Source organism: Coregonus clupeaformis, chromosome 33 (assembly GCF_020615455.1).
Source record: "Coregonus clupeaformis isolate EN_2021a chromosome 33, ASM2061545v1, whole genome shotgun sequence".
NCBI lineage: Eukaryota > Metazoa > Chordata > Actinopteri > Salmoniformes > Salmonidae > Coregonus > Coregonus clupeaformis.
In genome coordinates this window covers 36,426,828-36,436,296 of record NC_059224.1, presented here as the reverse complement: position 1 = coordinate 36,436,296, position 9,469 = coordinate 36,426,828, and the positions used below count along the sequence as shown (strand labels likewise).

General features: G+C 41.3%; 1 pseudogene; it reads left to right on the top strand.

Moving 5' to 3' along the window:
• The first annotated feature begins 1,118 nt into the window (after positions 1-1,118).
• On the top strand, positions 1,119-8,891 carry LOC121549190 (annotated as a pseudogene).
• The last annotated feature ends 578 nt before the right edge of the window (positions 8,892-9,469 follow it).

Genomic DNA, 9,469 nt, shown 5'->3' with positions numbered 1-9,469 from the left:
TATTTAACCATTATTTTGACATGGTGTCATGCTGAGACCAAGCTCTCTTTTACAGATGAGCCCTAGAGACAACTCAATATTCACATCAATACAAGAAAAACAAAGACATTATTCAGTAAAAAGGACCTCAATCAGCCTTTTGAATTGCTGTAGAGGCACTAATTCATCAACTTTTAGAGCCTTAGAGATTATTCCACAAGTAAGGTGCCAAAAACATTTTAGCAGATTTACTCAACTCTGGCTATCGACATGATCTCCGTAGTTAGCCATCCCTGAGACTGGGTCTGGTATCTCGTACCTCTAAGTTAACAGTAAAGTACAGCGGAAGTTTATTGAGGAGCACTCTAGAAACAGTACAATGTATTGATATGAGACTTCAGAGGGCCAGCCTACTTTCTGATACAGAATGCAGTGATGTGTACTACTGAGCTCATCTCCCATAGTAAAGTGTAGTGTTGCTTCAATACAGTGGCAGCTGCGTTCATAGACAATTTTGCAATAGTCTATAACTGGCATGAATGTCAACTGAATTATTTATTTTCTGCTATAATGAAAGGCATTTTCTTCATTTTAGGATGATAAGATGTTCAGCTTGGTCATACAGTTTAGGCTGCCAGGAAACCACTTGACTGAAGACCCTGTGTATAGAGTGGGCAAAACTTGTAGCTACACCCGCTGGACCTCCCGAGAGATTCTGTGCGACCGCAACTACATGGAGGCAAGTGAGCAGAGCATGCCCCAATGGAGATGTTTACAGTCGAGCTTGTCCTAACTGCCTGTATGAATGATCTGTCTAGACCTATAACTCTCCAGTGTTTAATTTAGTCTGCTTCTGTGAAACAAATTAGAGGCCTTGGCTCTTTCTCAACTGTATTTCCTTGATTCCGCTCGCCTCTTCAAACTGCACATAGGACAACTTTAAAGGAGAGGACTCTTGGCCTATTCTCAATGCATTTGAGGAGAGTGGACACAGATTGAGAAATGACCTTTGACTTGATTTCTTATTGTACGGGAGGGAGAAAATGGTTAGGGAATAATGGCCTTTCTCCCCTAGGTGTCTGTCTTAAGGACTCTTCCAGACATCCAAACCTTCCCTGAGCAGCCCATTGGAGGCCCGAAAGCAAGGAGCGGCAACCTCCGGAGAGGAGCTGAGGTAGCCATATTTCAGTATCTGTAATTTCACTACAAAAATGTAAGGATGGCGCTGAACAGAATTTGTTTGTTGACAATTTGTTTAATTCATGTTTCCATTTCCTGAGACAGGCTGTTGCTTCAGGATACAAAATGACAGCAGTGGTCTTTAGTCCTAGCAAGAAGGTCATGAAGGTGGATGAGGTCCAAAGAAAGGGCTATGCAATAGCCAACACTCCCACAAGGCTAGTGTTAAGAAGCCCCCATAATGCAGAGGAGACGTACCTCCAGAATGTAAGATGACTTTCTCCACTTCCTCCATGAGCTTCCCCCCCACCCTGGTTTTATAACTGGGTCATGTTCAGTAGAGCGAACATTTGGAAACAGTGGCCCTACCTGAACTTGATAAAGAACCAACTTTTTTGCAACATATTTTAATACGGTGTACCCTACTGAACACGGCCCTGGTGTGGTTGCCCCCTGAACAGGTAGCTGGGGTTCCGATGAGGGTGCTCTCAACCTCAACCTTCTTTGCGCAGAAGTGGCTGGTTACTCGAGTAGATGCAACGGCTGTTTGTCCAACACCAGGTTGAGTGTGAAATAATGGAGGAACTTGGGGAGAATTACGATCCTATAAACCAGTTATTAATTGGCTTTAGACAAGACTTTCATTTGTGTTTTATGTAGTTTCTGTCAGTATCTGGGTGTTGTTCAGTGGGGAAAATGTTTTGAAATGTGGAGGAACTAACAATTTTTCCAATTGGGGCACATTTGTTTTCAGTTGCAAAATGTTGTGTTACATGGGCACTGGCCTACTGAACATGACCTTGGCTTCTTGTTTCACTGCAGGGGCAGTGGAATTTACCCCAGAAGTGATCACCTGGTACATGCCCAGGCACATAGACCCACTTATCTCCTCTGATGCCTTCACCATGTTGGAGGTCTACATGGGAATTGACGCTAAGAGGCTGGACACTGAGGAAATGGCTGCCAGAAACTACTCGGTTTTAGTCACGGAGGCTCATATTATTGTTGAAATTCCGGTGGGGGGCGGTTGGCGGCTATTTCAAGGTCAGCATGGGATGACGAATGTTCTGTTAATTCTAAATCAATCAAATCTTTTATTTATAAAGCCCTTTTTACAGCAGCAGTTGTCAGTGCTTTGCGGTAACCCTTTTCCCATGAGAGATGGGGAAACTCCTAGAAACATTGTCTTGTGTAAAATGTTTCTTGCGCAAAATTACTAATTGTCTGATTTAATCAGGCTAATACACAATTGGTATATACAGCCTGACACATTGGATTGCAAAATCGTGTAAATGTTCCTTACAAGCCAGAAAGTTGACTAAAATTACATTAAAACTTACTCTACCGTTTGTCATGCGGCCGCTTGAAATTTGAGACAAAATATCCAGAGGAAAGTATTGTTTACCCAACTTTTTAGAGCCGGTAGGTTTGCCGCTGAACACACGCGACGTTCGGTTACGCTCTGCTATTTACATATTGTGCAAGTATTTACTTTGTGAGTCCGTTGACTGAAAATACAAGCCGACAACATATACCTACCACCTCAAGTCTGGTAAACAATACTTTCCTTTGGATATTTTGTCTTAAATTACGAGAGGCTGAAGAACAAACCACACAGATAACCGGAAGAGTAAGTTTCTAAATTGTATTTAACATTCTGGCTTATAAGGAACATTTTACATGTTGCACTCAATTGTGTATTACAGCCTGATTTTAATCAGACATTCCTAAATGCATCACTTGTCTCTCCCTTACAGAGCCATATTCAGGATAACCAGTACTTTGTCACTTACACCATTGAGCCCATGCTTGAGTTGTTGTGGATCGAGGAGGTCGCACACGAGGACACCAGATACAAAGTCCTCTTCCCTATCACAACACCTCCGATGGCCAGGCCGCCACAAGTTCGCAACTGTGAGTTTAGTTTAATGGTGCTTTTGGGCCTACGGGAAGTTGGGACGCCTGGGTCGTTCATTAGGCACAACTGAAGAAAATGTATTGAAACGGGGAGGCCTTACCCGGACTTCTCCAATAACAAATGGTCATTTTCGAATTCCATTGTAACTCAATTCAAAATGTTTTATTTTGTTTGCCACTGAACAGACACGCCCTTAGACGCAGTTCCTGAGCAGGCAGTGTTTGTGTTTGAGTTGGGGACCTTCAACCTTGATGTGGCGCTGCTGAACATCACCTTTCCCACCGTGGTGCTAACTGTTGCAGAGTGCAACGCCAGAGGCTTCAATGTTCAGGAGCAGAGATCCCTGGACAACACCTTGAAGACCTTCAGGATGGAGGTGCCCTTCTCAGACCCGGTGGTCTTTCAGGAGGTGTGTTTCTGTTAAAAGCAAAGTCACATGCAGTAATTTGTGCATGCACTAAAGTGGGTGAACAACAAAATATAAATAATGGAGAGAATGTACCAAAAATACTTTCTATCCCTCATTTACTCAAGGGTTTCCATTATTTTGGCAGAATGCGTTTTCACTTGCCAATAGTGCTTGATTTTATGATAATCTACAAGTTAGAGGAATGAGGGCAACATTACTTTTTGTAGTATATCGTTTTTAATAGTCCCCATATGTACTTAGTTATCACTTGCTGTTGAATAGAGTTCTGTTATCAATTGACCAATGCTCTTAACTTCACTACAGAAAAGGCCGGAACAAGGTGTCACAACCTTCACTCTACAGCTGATCTACGGCCTGGTCATCTTGCCAGAGTACACCACTTTCTCTCACTCTGCCGTTGTGGATGCTGTACTGCTGGACATTGGTATCTAACTGTGGTCTCTGGACTACGCCAAACTACTCTTGAATGGTTTCCTCTCGTTTAATGATTGATCTGAAAGGAAATTGGCAGTGAAAGCCACATGGTTGACCTAAAAGCCCAACTAGCCATACCGTAGGTTTTTTCCTATGCGTTCTCTTCAAAGACAGTATTAAGCTTTAGAGTATTTGGACCCAGTGTCCTGTTCCTGATTTGCCAGGATCGTGCTCATTTAGTCACACCATAGCAAAACATTTTCAACGGAGAACAAGGGTTTCTTCTTGGACAAGTTCAAGTAGTACCTCCATGTTTTTTGTGCTTAATGAACACAACCCTGTTTGTCCTTGTAGTGCCACCCTCAGTCACTGGCAACTGTGATCAGGAGAACTTCTACATCACCGTGGACTACAGGAACCAAGAGCCAACAATGTTTTTATAAGCTAAATACAAATAAACCCCTGGAAATGGGTGGTCTGATCTGGCAACCCTACGGTACCATAGTTTACAATCTGATGCCGTGTTCAAATCCACTCATCTCAGACGTCAGTGCATTCAAGACAATTGGCCACTCTGAGATCCCAGTTGTCTTAAACACCATAAGTCAGTTAAGTGAACATCCCTTCACCTCATTTTATGACATCTTTGGTCTGACAGATGCTTACGTGATAACCAGAATGCGTTGGGAGTCGCAAATAGCTTAGCATTAGCTCATAATCAGTACAATCTTCAAAAGTATTTCACATGTGTCATTACAATCTATGCAAGAATCGGCATGCATGATTTGTCACAAGTACTTAAACGTGAATAAAACAGTAAATACATTATACACCATACATACGGTATGCTACAGTAGAAACGACAACATGCTATACAGAAAATAAGGCACTTTAATAGGAACGCAATGCGGGCACCAGGGGAAAAAGTTTGCGAGTTCTGACTAGCTGTGCAAATGTCTGCACGCTTTATCTGGGGAAGTGCTTGGACTTTCTTCGAAGAGAAGTTTGTCCGGCTCATTTAAAGCCTCAAACATAAATAGTCTGCAACAGTGAAATGTGCTACTTATGTGAATTAATGAGGCGACACATTTGAAAATAAAACATAGATAATTAGAAATTGGCAAGTTGAAACAGACTATAGATAATTATCAGGCAGTGTGCCTTGGTTTGAGGGCAGTGCGGGTTAAGGTTCCTGCTTAACAATCACGTTTTGGAACAGTGAGTGCATTCTGACATCACACGCATAAAAAAAAAAACTCACACTGGGGCGACAAAGATATTTGGAACTCTCATGTGAAGGTTAAGACACTTTGGTGTTTCCTTTATTTTGGCAGTTGTATTCCAAATGTTATCCTGTTGGTTTGCTGCAGTTCAGTGTTGTGCCAATCTAACGCACAGTTCAGATGCCGAACTGCTGGTCAGTCGAATAGAAATTAATGGCTGGCACGGTTGAGAGCTTTGCTTGACTTTCTGATTGGTTTCATACAACTGTTCTTAACACTGATTGAATACTACTTGTTGGTTTTGGGTTGAGTTCAGGCATAACGGTGACCTCGTGTTAAAACACAGTATTGCACTAAACCTAAAGGATGACTCACACCTGTGCAGCATGGCACTTAATGTTTGAAACTGTGAATAAGATCGGTTTAAAGGCCCCCCCCAGAGGAAGTTGATGCCACTTGCAATGTAATTTCCTGTCCTAGAGGAAATGCATTTTTTATTTCCACCTCGGAAGAATGAAGGCTACTATTATTTATATAAATAATTGGGTGTGGGAACCAACCACGTTGATTAACATGACCAATGCCGCTCAAGTGTAGCTAGCTATCTTGCTAACCTTATTTAGCTAGCTAATGTTGTCTTTAGCTTTAAATATATTTTTACTACACCGTATTCAAAAGATTAGTGAGCTGGATTTGTCATAAGCATTGATTTAGGGGGAAACTTTGCTACAGATGGAAACCACTGGCCTTTAACTTCGCCATCTTAGTATCTAGAATTTTGGCATCTTCCATAAATTGGATAACTATTGAAAGATGACTGTGTTTCTACGTTGTAATGGACACTGCAACCTTTGGTAGTTAGGCTGCGGTACAGCAAAGCCAAGTCAGCCTGTGCTCATACTTCTCTCAGGGGAAGTGAAATGATGGGCTACAATGACTTTGCCCATGATTATGCATGCAACTACATTCCTTGAATATTTTTTTCACGGGTGCCTTTTCATTATCTGGATACACTTGTGGTTTCCAGCTAATGTTACACTAAGCAGTTTAGTGGTCAAAACATTCATCTGGGTGACAGGGTTTGGAAAATGCTATCATGCAATTATACCATTTTATGAAGTGGGTGTGTATACCAAACATTAGGAACACCTTCCTAATATTGAGTTGTGCCTTCAGAACAGCCTCAATTTATCTGGGCATGGGATGGGGGGCCCACAGGGATGGGGGCCCATTCTTGATACACACGGGAAACTGTTGCGTGTGAAACCCAGCAGCTTTGCAGTTCTTGACACAAACCAGTGCGCCTAGCACCTACTACCCTAACCCGTTCAAAGGCACTTAAATATTTTGTCTTGCCCAGTCACAAACACAATCCATGTCTAAAGGCTCAAATCCTTTAACCGGTCTCCTCACCTTCATCTAGGTTGATTTTTAACAAGCGACATCAAAAAGGATTATAGCTCTCACCTGGTCAGTCTGTCATGTTTTGTACAGTCAGTGTATATATTTTAATACAGACTAGCTCAAATTTAGTGAATTGATATTCAATGGATTATAAACCGTGGTGTGCAAAAAACTACATTTGCACCCTCTATTTTTATTTGCTCCATGCCTCAGGCGGCCAAGTGGACACGAGGCTGTTTGGCTCATCTGTCACGGGAATAACTTTGCAGCTGTTTCTGATTTAGATAAACAATGTCATGCTGGTCGGCGGTAACATTCAAATAAAACCCAGCCCTAAAATAAAAAAACAGGCAAATGTTTTGTATATTATAGGAAAAGGCACCACATTTGCACGAAGTGGGCAGTTCGGATTTAACACTTCAAGTGCAAATATGTCATACTTTGACAAACAATTACTTGACTTAAATTGTTGTGCAACATGAGAAAGCTCTGGCCATCGTCTTTCAGCTCGACAGTGGATTTCTACTGGTGTGGGTGTTTTAATGTCTCGGTTAACGTAACATGTCTTCAGATTTCACAAATCCTTTTTGCTAATATCTGGCAGTTGAACAGTAAATTAATGTCACAAAGATGCAAATCAAACATCTATGACAAATAAAAAGTAGGCGTAAACTGTCAATGCATAGGCTATTTAATTTACTTCGGTGTGTAATAGTCGAGCCACTCCCCTCAAGTCCTCCACGTGCGTATCTGAGGCCATGATTGTGCATCTGTTGGTGTGGCAGCCAAGGAACTTTTTGCTTGATATTTATTTTGTGTATATATGTCAACTTTTCTGACGGTGGAAGAACTGCTCTGGCGCACTTCATGAAATTATTAATTAAAATGAAGTACTTATTTTGGTGACGCCTACTGTATATTCGGCACCGTTGGTTAAACCACATTTCATGAGCCATGCGGTCAATTAATTAATATTCAGACTAAAGGGTGCCTATAATGGTAATTAGCTGCACTTTGAGAATATATGACAATATAGTCTGAACATGTGGGAAACAGTCTAGAAGAACCTGGATCATTTAGAATTTTAAGAACCATTTTGAGGGACATTGCACTATACACCACATAAATGCATTTTGGTCAAAGTAATTGAATATTCATGTTGGACATACAAAGTACAGTTTGAAATTTGACAGTCCTCATTTTACAATGCTTACCTATCTATAAAAGCCATTGAAGTAGATCTAAAGTAATGTTTTATGTTGAGTAAAAATGCTATGCAAATTGCCATTCTAATATGGCATTGCTACTTTGACCCCCTTTTGATGAAATGATTTATTTCTATATGAAGGGCTTTGAGTAAGTAATAGGAATTTAATTTGAATTTTTTTCAAAAAGGCTGAGTTCACACAGGCAGCCCAACTCATTTTTTTTACTACATCAGATTTTTCTAGAGCTGATCTGATGGGCCAAAAGACCAATTGGTGAAAAATAAAATCAGAATTGGGCTGCCTGTCTAAACACAGCTGAAGTCTGTTAAAGGGATAAGTGTTATTTTGGGCAGCGCATTTATTTAAATCTGAAATAGTTCCATCCACATGTATACGGTAGATCTCATAACAAGGGGACATAATGGACAATGTTTATTGTCAACATTTTGACACGGCCAGATAGAGCCAGCCTGATCAGGCTGTTTCTGAAGAGCAGACAGAAAATAAAACCAACACACCACCATAAGACTTCATACACAAGGGGGTTGTGGTTACAGCGTTTCTTGTTCCTAACATGGTCCCTTTGTACACTGGCAGCTGTGCAAACCCGGAGGATCCGTACCTTGTGGTCTTCCACCCGGTGGTAGCTGACGCCAGGGTCCACTTCCCCTCTCACGTCAAACGCTTTGAGGTCCAGATGTTCTCCTTCACCGAGGAGGCAGATGACCCGAGTGGACGGGTAACAAAGTTCACAGACTCTTTTATTGGTTAATGTTGTTTGAGTGGCAATCATCCCTTTTTTTTTTTTTTATCTGACACGATCAAATCTATTTGATTCCTAGGTCTTTGTCCATTGTGATGTGGCCATCTGTGATGCCAGTAGTCCCTCTGGCGGCCACTGTAGTGGACAATGTGTGACTCAGGACAACCCGAAAAGAGGTTGGGCATGTTTAAAAAAAAATATATGATTTTCAGACACTGTCAAACCTAGACCCATAACTGAACTAATAGGTTTTCTCTCAACAGGTCAAAGACATGTCAAAGACCTATTTGAGGAGCATCATTTAAATGTTTCTTCTGGATACATTCTTTGGGTGTAGTGTTTTATTCCAACATGTCAACGAAGTCAAAGTGTTCTATATAACAATTCAGTTTGCTTTACTTGCATGTCAAAATAACTCCTGACTTAGCAACAAACTAGAGGCATGTGATCAAATGTTCTCATTGATCATAACCATTGGAGCTACCTTAATTGTATGTTTTATTTGCGTTTAACACCAAGGCTTGTCATCTGATGTGTATCAATCAACCCTTTTGTAAGCATGGAACTGTAAACTCAGAACCATCCACCTGAGTTAAGTAATCAGATGTAAGTGTTGCGCACCAATTTCCCATCTAGGACAAAGTAACTACTACCAGAGAAACAATTGGTATCAAAACAAAAGCTTTACAATGTCCTGTAGGAAGAACTGACTCAATGTTATAGCAGATGGTTTGCCGAAGTGAGGCCAGCAGGGCAGTGATACTGAGCTGCAGGTCCATGGACAGGGCTGTGGTTGGATGCAGGCCCCAGGGAGTGCAGCAGTGTTGGTCATTGTCAACTGAAATTAAAACTTTCCTTGATACTTCCCACTAGCTTGGTTTCCATCCAATTGATGTTTTCATGAGACTATTAAAAAAAAGCTAAGAACATATGTGCATTTTCCCACCAGTG